The sequence below is a fragment of the Sciurus carolinensis genome, chromosome 4 (genome assembly GCF_902686445.1).
Source record: "Sciurus carolinensis chromosome 4, mSciCar1.2, whole genome shotgun sequence".
Classification (NCBI taxonomy): domain Eukaryota; kingdom Metazoa; phylum Chordata; class Mammalia; order Rodentia; family Sciuridae; genus Sciurus; species Sciurus carolinensis.
In genome coordinates this window covers 128262248-128272750 of record NC_062216.1, presented here as the reverse complement: position 1 = coordinate 128272750, position 10503 = coordinate 128262248, and the positions used below count along the sequence as shown (strand labels likewise).

Sequence of the window (10503 nt, the reverse complement as noted above, 5' to 3'; positions counted from 1 at the left end):
CCCATGCAAAGGCTCTGAGGGAGAAGCCTGGCCTGTTTGAAAAATAAGGAAGTCACAGTGGCTGGGATAAACTGAGTATGGAAGAACTTGATAGGGACTTCAGTTTTACTCTGAAATAGGGAATTAAAAAAAAAAAGTCTGACAGCTGTGCTGAGAACAGATTGTACGTGGTAATAAGGACAGAAAATTGGCAATAGTATTAAGTGTCATTCTCTGATGACACCTACAAGACGTTGATTTTGAGCCTAAGTCACTGAAATGAAGGTACTGATGTTAGCTATAGGAGAAGGCAGTGGGCTAAGAGGGTGGGAAGGTAAAAGACTTAAGAATTCAGCCTTGACATTTTTAAGTTTGAAATGCCTATTATTCTATATATGTGGAAACTGACAGTATATAGATAAGACTTAACTGCATAAGAGCACCAAAGAATGCTTTTAGGGAGACTGAATTGTTGGAAGTAGCCCAAAAAATTTTAAAAATATTAGGGAAGAGATACAACAAAACATACCAATGGTGTAAGAAATGAATATAAATTTCAACTTGCATTTATGACTCCTTGCTTTAACTGTTCCCACTAACTGATAAACCATCAGTCTGGCTAAGTCTGATAAGAGGGCATGTTCTCTGTCCTTTGTGTGTAAGCTGAGGAAATAACTCATAGAAGCCAACTTTAGGTAATAAAAGAGGTTAGACCATTCATGCTCCTCTTCCTTTTAGTGTTTATTCATGTATTTAGATCATTTAGTAAGTTGAGAACAATGTAAAATGGGCTGCTATGGAACTTTGTAGATAGGCAGTCTCTTGGTGTGCAAATACATATAGCATATTTGTAAGTGATGTGAAACCTGAGAGTTCCTTTGCCCACTTGGGGTAGAATGGCTGCCAGTATTCCTAGATCAACCATTAAGTTGCTATGGTCTTATATACATGTAAGCATCTAAGAGCACCCTATAGAGTAGGTGTTCAAGATATGTGAAAACGAACATTTATAAGAAATATATTCCTAAGGGTTTACAGTTCCAGTAAAAAGTTTAACTGAAAAATTGGCATCATAAAATCATTCTAATCTCTACTTACAATTCTGCCAATCCCTTGAAGTTGCCTTGTAAAAGTAGAACATTATCTTACCTATTTTACAGTGATCAAGAAACTAGTGAGTTAACATCTAACTAGTGAGCTAAATCAACTTTTAAGAAATGCTAATGGCAATCTTATCCAAAAAGGGAGGGAATGGGTGATTCTATTTTGTATACGGGTTGACAATCACTAAATTGTAACATAAGGAAGATAATTACTGCTTTCCTCGTTCCACAGGTTGATTCATCCACCCTTTCCTGCAAGAAATGTTGCTAAGTGGACTGCCATCACAAAAATTGAGTGCTTTAACCTTAGATATACTCGAGTCCCCAAATTCTACAGACTGACTTAAGCCATACTCACATCACAATGTTCTCAATTTCTATTCCAAATAGAAGTCACCAAATATGAGCATCTTAAAATTTCTACCACCTACCTATGAGCCCACAACCTTCCATATATTTCTTATCTGTTCTAAGAAGGGATGTTTCTCTTTGTACCCAAAGCTACTTTTGACACTACTGTTCTCAGTATCATTCAGTTTGCTTCCCACCAAACATGGATGCTGCACTAGATTCTTCACGATTCCCCTTTACAAACTCTTCCCATATTTGGATGTTTTTTTTATCTTTTAACTCCCTGTATCAGGCTATAAAGTTAAGGTTTTAACCTATACTTTCTTCTCCACTCCAGAACCATGACTATTATGACTACTATTTCTTAGAACTCAAATGTACTAAAATCACACCATTGCCTAATGTTTTTCTGGTATCTCCCCTCTCAGTGAATGGCATACTATCACCCAAGCTCTAAGTCATCCTCTTACCTTTTCATATCCTAACTTTCACTGCATCCTGTTGATTTTGCCTTCTAGGTCTTTCAATCAACTTTATTCTCCCCTCTATTCTTATTCCATTTCCTGCTAGTTGAAGACTTACAAAACTTACAAAAGTTTCATTGGACTACCTTATTTACTTTCTTCTCAATTTAATCTGCAATTAATCTACTTGAAATGCTTCACTCACTTCCAATGAATCACAGCATTCGTAGGACAGTCTTTAATGTGACTTTTAAGCCTTAGAGGCCTTGCCTAATTCTGAGTTCTTACTCAGCCTATATTCCTTACTCCCTGCTTCATTCAAACTGGCATTCTTGCAATTCCTACTAATATGCTCACTCCTGTCAAAAGGTCTTTTTCCAAGTTTCTTTTCTGCCTAGAATGTACCTTCTTTCCCTTTCTGAGAGTCAAGTCTTATTCAGAACCCAGTAAACATTATTTCGGGTAAGTAGGGAATGAACTTTTTGAACGTACAGAATGTTTAAAAAAAAAAAAAAAAAAGTGTGATGGTGCCTGGTGCCTGCCGGGAGGTTACAGCAGGGGAGTCCCAAGTTTGAGGCCAGTCTGGGCAACTCAGCAAAAGACCCTGTATCAAATGAAAATGGCTGGGAATGTAATGAACGGGAATGTATGTATCTTTTATCTAGCATTTGACAATGGTTAATCAGAACTGATGTGTCATTTAAAAATCCAAGAACTCTGTTAATGAAATAGAAAAGGGAGACAAAGACCCAGTACAGCACTGGAAACACTTCTAACAACAATTCTTGTTTCATGTAATTGCTGGGGAAAAAAAACTAGGAAGACTGGGGAAACTATCAATCCTTTGTCTGGAAAAAAAAAAAAAAAAAAGGTGTTTCCTTGTATAAATAAAAAAACTCCCAAAATTTAAAAAGTGTATTCTTATCCTGTATCAGGCCTTGACTAACTCCTGGAGTTTGGTGTGGCATTGGGTCAAAATTGTTCTCAGCCATCTTTTCGTGTGGTTAAATGTTCTCTACCTCTTTGTACGCTACAAAGTCTCAATTCAACCCAAGAGGGATTAATGAACACCATCTTTAAAATGTGAACCTGTAAGACTACACAGAACCTAACAAAACCTGAACCACAATTTTGATGGAAGCACTGAAAGAGACTTCACTAATGTTAGCTTCTTTTCTCACATGATAATTTTGATGGTTCAGAGTTGATCTTCAACATACTCTGAAACCTACAGGTGAGTGATCTGGGTCCTGATTTAATACTTCACACACACACACACACACACACACACACACACACACGTTGAAATAACATAAATTTATTACTGTTTTAAAAATACCCTTTATTAGGATCTCCAAGTTAACTGGTAAAATAGACTTGCTATGATTCTGAAACATTTTTAGTTAATTAAAACTCTTAATAATTTTAATAATTCCTTAAAATTGGACAAATGTTTTCTGAATCTTAGATTTTAGTATAAAACAGTTTACACTCCTTCTGAATTCTTAATTCTAACCAGATACCATCTAGTTTTAAAGAGCATCAAAATGCCAGCACAAAATTTAAAAAGTCTCTACTGAGGTTGCCTTAAAGACAAAATATAATAGTCTAATTTATGTTACCCTTCATATTACCAATAGACAGTATTCAAAACCATACACAATGGTAGCTGGGTACGGTACCTGTAATTCCAATGACTGGGGGTGCTGAAGCAGGAGGATCGCAAGGTGGAAGATAGTCCAGTAACTTGGTGAGACCTTGTCTCAAAGCAAAAAGTAAGATGGGAGAAGGGCTAAGGGTGTAGCTTAGGGTTAAAGCACCCCTGGGTTTCAATCCCTGATACCCAAACCAAAACATACCCCATAGACAATGTTTAACAAATCATAAATCAAACAGGACAAACTGTATTATCAAAACTGTTTTATTTTCAGTACAAGATAAATACCATGCTTGTTACTAGTGCAGTTTAAGGCCAACAATGGCCATATAGCAAACTGCTGAACAGTCACCTAAATGCTAAAGAAAAGAAAAGGCAAAAATAAACATTAAACACAAAATTGCAATTACAAACATTTTAATAAAATGGGAAGATGCTTTTTAATAGAAGCTAATATGGAAGTATAGTTTTCATGGACATCAAAAAGATGTCTATTTGATCAAAAATCACCTTACCTTTTGCACAGAAATCTTATTGTGAAGTCACCATAGTCAACAGCTAAAATTTTAAGACTTTCTTTGGCCTTCTGATATTAGACAAATTATTTACAAACTGATTCAGTAATCCATGGATACTGGTAATATGATACAATTTTTGTTTGTTTGTTTTTTAAGGACTTTCCATTAAAAATTATAAAACAACTTTGTAAGGCTGTACCGGGCTGTAAACTACTTTGCTAATACACCATGGGATGAAGAGGAAGAAGGAATAATAAACCTTTTTTTAAGGCTAAAGTCATCAATGTTATAGATGCATTCCTTAGAATACATTATGATTTACCCCAAAGGATCATTTCCCATTAAATACCACCTGAGTACTACATTTTCAAAGTAAAAAAATAAACAAACATGAATTTACCATTGTATTTTGAAGTAATTTAACTTACAGAATGCTGAGAAGTGTTACGCAGTAACAGTGTGACAAAGAACACACCTTCAAAATGAATTTTTTTTTTCCTAAATGCAGGGTTCTGTCCAATTATGAAATTAATGTAAAACATTTACACCCATGGTGGAGTTTTAGGATACTCCCACATGAAAAACTGGTAGTGTTCACTATCCACAAATACCATATCAAAATTTGTATGACTTCAATTAAATTCTACCTAGTATTTTTAAAGTCTCCCAATATGGTGTTAATTAATGTAGCAGGAAGTCTTTAAAACACTGAAATCTATCTGTATGTAATCAAGTGTTTATACATCCCATACAAAAATCATAGTACCTATATACCCAGATAGTGAATGCCAACAACCTGAAATTTCAAAGAAACATTGGTTAAGACAAATCAATCTGACAAAACAATTGCCTGAATATTTTGAATATTCATAAAAATTCATATTGCTTCTTTCTAATGCCAAGAAAGAAGATTATAAGAACTTCCTCCCAGAAGCCTAGACATTTTAACACATTTTCCATTTCAACTTAAAATGAAACTTTAATCCTGCATCTTGATTTCTCTAAATAAAACATCTCACATTATAATACAAGGAATGCCATATGTAAGGCCACATCTTAATAAATTTATAATTTTTGGTTGAATATGTATTTAAAAAACTAGCCTAAGGCTTCTAAGAGTCAAGTTGCTAAAAAATAAGTACACCAGTGTTTAAACTGAAGGTTAATGTTAAAAAACAAAACAAAAAAACCCACACACACACACACACTTTAAGAACAGAAAAATAGAATGCTTTGCTACAAAAATCCCACTCATATATTACCACAAAAAAATGACTAATATGTACAATGGATAAGCGTGCATTTAAGTACATACAACTGAGGAAAACATTTACAGAGACTATGGGATGCAAATGAACTTAATGAATAAAATTTAAAAAGCAATTATCTGTAAAACAATGAGAATCTCAATACTATATTCTCAATAAAGAATTAGAACATAAACTTCCTCTTAAAATAAATTAAGATGAAGCTTAAAACACAAAATTGGAGCCACCTTATAAGATACAGAAAATGCAATAACCATTCAGGTATGAAAACCAAAATGTTGAGAACACTCCAACAGAAAAGTTTTGTAGTATCATCTCATTATATAAAACAGTGTATATTTAGGTTATTGGCACATTTAAATACATAAGGGAAAGATAAAGTCTTTACCTTTTCAACAATTTTCCCCTTTCACTATAAAATATTATACAACATTCATTAAAACTTCAATGTTTATTATTAGAACTGACCTTAAACTAGTTAAAAAAAAAAAAAATAAAGCAACATTCTCCACAGGAGAATCAAATGAAAATAATACCTTAAGCTACAAGTAATTTGTGAACTTCAAATTGTAGTTAACTGCTTAAGAATAATTTGGTAAAGGGGCCTTGAAATCGGTTAACCTATGATCAATAGCCACGGCAAGTTATTCCAAATCTTAAGAAAACTGACAAAATGAAATAAACACTTGTAGATTCACACTGGAATATCCTTTCCACAACATATTTCCTTTAACCAAAAGCAAACACATTTAATTCAAAGTGTTGCTTCAGAAGCAATACCACTCAGGTGCTGTTATCACTCGTCCATAATTTTACTACTAGCTGAAAAGGAATGTGACTTCATAGCATTAACAAATGCTATGGTTTAAAATTCAACTCAAGTTTTGTTTTCATATCCACTAGTTATTATAAATTAAGAAAAAATAAAAGGGTCTCTGAGACACTTTTTTTTTTTTTTTTTTTTTGGTGTCTTTGCAAAGATTTCTCTCTTTGGATTGTTTTTACACATAAAAAAGTTTTCAAATAACACCAATTCATAAACAACAGAAGCGGTATGACAAATAAAATAGCTTTACTGCTATACACTCATATGTTACCAGGTGGAGAAAGACTTTGCAAAACTACTTGTTCAAATCAAAAAGTTGTTTCCTCCTGACAACACTTAAAACAATGGACTAGAAGCAAACAAATCTAGTACACTCACATTGTCTGCAACAAAAGTCTTGTAATGAAATCAGTCAAGCAGGGAGAAGAGTAATATAGAAGGAACAATTAAAAAGGTTCCACTGATAAATGAAAAGGTAGATGAAGGATTAATTTAATACAAAAGTTCCAGTTTCACTTCAAGTATATATTTTTGTGATTTCATTTTTAAACTGTTCAGAGAAAACTTTATTCTCATGGACATTTTACTTACCTTTTAATCTTACTATAAACTAATTTCCCTCGTAATATATGTATGTCCAAACTTCTTCACATTAGGGCATTGTAATTAAAATATAAAAAAGCTTAAGAAATGATAAAAACTTACAACACCTACACATAAAACAAGAAAACAGATTTTGATACAATTTTCAAATGTTAAAAAGGCAACTGCATTTTCAACAAGATAAAATAATTTAAAAATCATTTTTGAGAGCAAACAGTTCTGGTAAACACCAATGATCCCATACACAAATATTCCACTCACAAAATTTTTAAAAATAAAACTAGCAGTAATAATAATAATTTGAAACAGCTAATTTTGTGAGCAGTTTGAAAAGCAGACAAGACAAAACTGAAGAAAGGCAATGCAAATTTCTAGAGGGCTTCTATGGTTGCACATTATGTAATATCTATGGTACCTAAATACATTTAAACATTGTCCTAAAATTTGGCCATATTTTAAAAACCAATATGTACTACCAAAGATCTCTCAAAGATATCAGATCTTTAAAATATATTTTAAAACAAATTAGCTTGCTTATAAGAATTTTAACTCAAATTTCTGAAGTAGTGATTCAGAATTATCTTTCCATAAAAATATCCAGTTGATGATCTGTCTCTGCTAATTTTACAATTAAGAACATACTCGAGCCAGATGCTTTTCATGTAGGCCTTTGTATAAGGCGGGTTTTTGAGGGAAAAAAAAAAAAACCTTTGATTTACTCTAGCATGAATCAACAAGTTGAATCAACAGGCTGCACAAAAATATATAGAATTTCTTGAACTGTGGAGACAGGTACACCTATAATCTCCCTTTACACTGGAGAATACAACCCAATGTTAATAAACTTCACATCCTTCAGAAACTGGTACCAACGGGAAAATAAAACCAAGGCTCTCCCTACATTTATCTGCTGCATTGGCTGTATTTACACTGCCTATGGCTTCAAACTTAAACCATAAGCACCATCAATAAAAATCAGTAAATCACTACAGCATCAAATCAAATTCAAAATCTCACTTCAATGCTAGCAGTTCACAATTAAGTATTTCAGTACACCTGTGTTGTAACTAAAGCAGCACTACCGTAGCAAATATGTGAGTCTTACTAAAATGTTAAAACCTCAAAATTTTTCGACCCCTAATGCATTGATGGGATTTGCTGTCTGTCAAATTTCAGTTTTTACAAGTTTACATACCATTCAGCAAAGTCACAAGCTAACTAGGTAAAAACAGCTAGAAAAGCAGAATATAGAAATATTAATCACCTATTCTAATATCAAAATCAAGGGCAAGAGACACTTAATTAGTTATGTTTAATTCACTGAACGCAAGATCAGATTGATGCATATCCAAAAACCGCTATTGCAATGCTTTTTTTAAAGGACAGTAAAAATGTTGTCATAGTAACATTATCTTTAGATATTGCTGAACACAAGACTTTCCCTGAGGTGTAAACATCAAATAACTTGAACAGCTTTACACATCAGCCCCATTAAACAGTTTATTACAACACTACATCTATTGTAATCAAAGTGGTGCTGTTTACAGACATTATCATATGAACATTTTTAACAAGAACAAACTACTATAAAAACAAGCATATACTTGACTTTTTTTTTTCCAATTGCTTGCACATTATAATGGCCAAATGTATATAACCAGTAATAAAGTTGCAAAAGCTATTAACTTTTTAAATCACACAGGTTTCCTTCAAATAAAACAGTTAAGCAACATAAAAAATAAAAGTAGAGCTACTGGTTACCATTTATGCAGATTTGCTTTATTCAGATCTATTCCTGTTCAGTTTATCCATGAATCCTTACAGGTTCAGTTCAATCACAAGAAGCAAACTGCTGGACAAGCGTCATTTTTCCCCCATGAAGACTGTTTTGTCTTGGAAGGTGTTCCTCTTCCTTCAGCTGTAATGTGTCAAAATTTGTGATGTAGATTTTGCTATTCCCCATCATACACAGAAAAACGCTGGCTTAACTATACAAACACAAGTCGTGCATTTACCTCACTGTTATGTATTCTAGCACAAAATAAGAATTAAATGAAACAGTAGCTGCCTGTGTGGTGGAGAAATGCTCCCAATTTATCTGATGATTAAAAAATGAGACATTAATTCCATTCTTCTTAGAAATTATTGCCTTTGAAATTTAATGACTGATACAAATTAAAATACAGCAGCTACTGTTTCTATGATGATGGAAACAGTCATAAGTCATTTTCTAAAATATGTATACTACAAAAATAAATGGAAAAATGCTTGGATGATTTTAATGTAGATATTTTTCATTCACTCACATATCAATTCTATAGTAATTCATTTAACAATGCTAAACTGAACATAAAATGCAATAAATTTTACAAATCAACTATTTGACAGCATACAGGAACTTCTGTAACTGTTATAAATCAAATGGTGTTCCATGATACAAAATTTATAAATAGTTCAATATGGACATTTAAATATGACATCCACGTACAAATCTTTTAGACATAATACAAACTTGACACATTTACTTTACTTTCACTCTATTCCACCTATATTGAAATATCTAATATAGTAGTATAAACTAACCAAAAACAAGCTAAGTGGGAATCTACAATGATAAACTTCATTGTAAACTCACATAAAGAAAAAAAAAAACAATAAAATTGATAAAGTGAAGTCTCAAGAATACATATGTATGCAAACTTCATGTAGAGGTTCACAAAAGAAACATTCATTTAACTTAAGAAGTTAAGTGTTCCCCAAAACAACAAAATTTTATATTTAAAATATAAATTTCAAGAGAGAATTTTAAGTGATCTAAGAGTCCAAAGGGCACAATGTTCAGTACAAAGTAAAATAATTTTAAAATACTTTTGCTCTACAACTAATTTCTGTCACAACTATGAATTTATCTTTATGTCTTTTTATGTCCTTTCTTCCCTAACTAGGAAGTACCTTAAGAACATTAGTATGCATGTATTCACATTGCCTAGCTATTTAATAACTTAAATCTTAAAACTAAAAAGAAAAACCAGATGTTATAATTATGATCTTTTTCTCCTAAAGTATCTATATGCCTATATTTTTTAGATAGACATAAGCCATTTCCAATGTTAGCTTTTACTGCACCTTCATCATATGCTGATGAAGCTTATTTAGTGGAATTATTTAATAGAAAAAATATAAAATGTCTACTTTCAAAAGTTTTATTTTTATTACTTGCAATGTATTTGGGGATGGGGTGAAGACTGAACCCAAGATCTCATGCATGCTAAGCATACACCTTACCAATGAGCAATATCCCCAGCCCTGCAACCTATCAAAACAAGATCATTAGAAATTCATAAATCTTACTGTAAAAGTATGTTATCTCCCTATTTTTTTTTTTTTTTTTGTGTGTGTGTGTGTTGAAAAGGATAAAGAAGGAGAACAACAAAAATAAAACCAATAGCATTAAGGGAAAATTATTTAAAATCATAGCAAAACAAAAATATTCAACACTTCCAAAAAACATGGAGTAAGACAGATATAGTTACTTGGGAAGCTGAGATAGGAAGATCACAAGTATGAGGCCAACCTGGACAACTTGGTGAGAACCTATCTCACGGTAAAACATAAAAAGGGCTGGGGATGTAGCTCAGTGGTAGAGTACTCCTAGATTCAATCCCCAGTACTTCAGGGGCCTGGGGGAGGCATATACTGCAACTTTATATCAGTATTTTGCCAAATGGAGAATT

The 10503-nt window shown here is 32.6% G+C and overlaps 1 protein-coding gene across 4 annotated transcripts in view; it reads right to left on the bottom strand.

Annotated features, from left to right (window-relative positions):
• Nucleotides 1–6249: 6249 nt before the first annotated feature.
• The window catches only part of Cpsf6 (cleavage and polyadenylation specific factor 6), a 29186-nt gene continuing 24932 nt past the window's right edge, over nucleotides 6250–10503 (bottom strand). For all 4 annotated transcript variants that reach the window (XM_047549123.1, XM_047549125.1, XM_047549126.1 and 1 more), the window contains one exon: nucleotides 6250–8687. The gene's annotated coding sequence lies outside the window, so the exon portion shown is untranslated. The remainder of the gene's footprint in view (nucleotides 8688–10503) is intronic.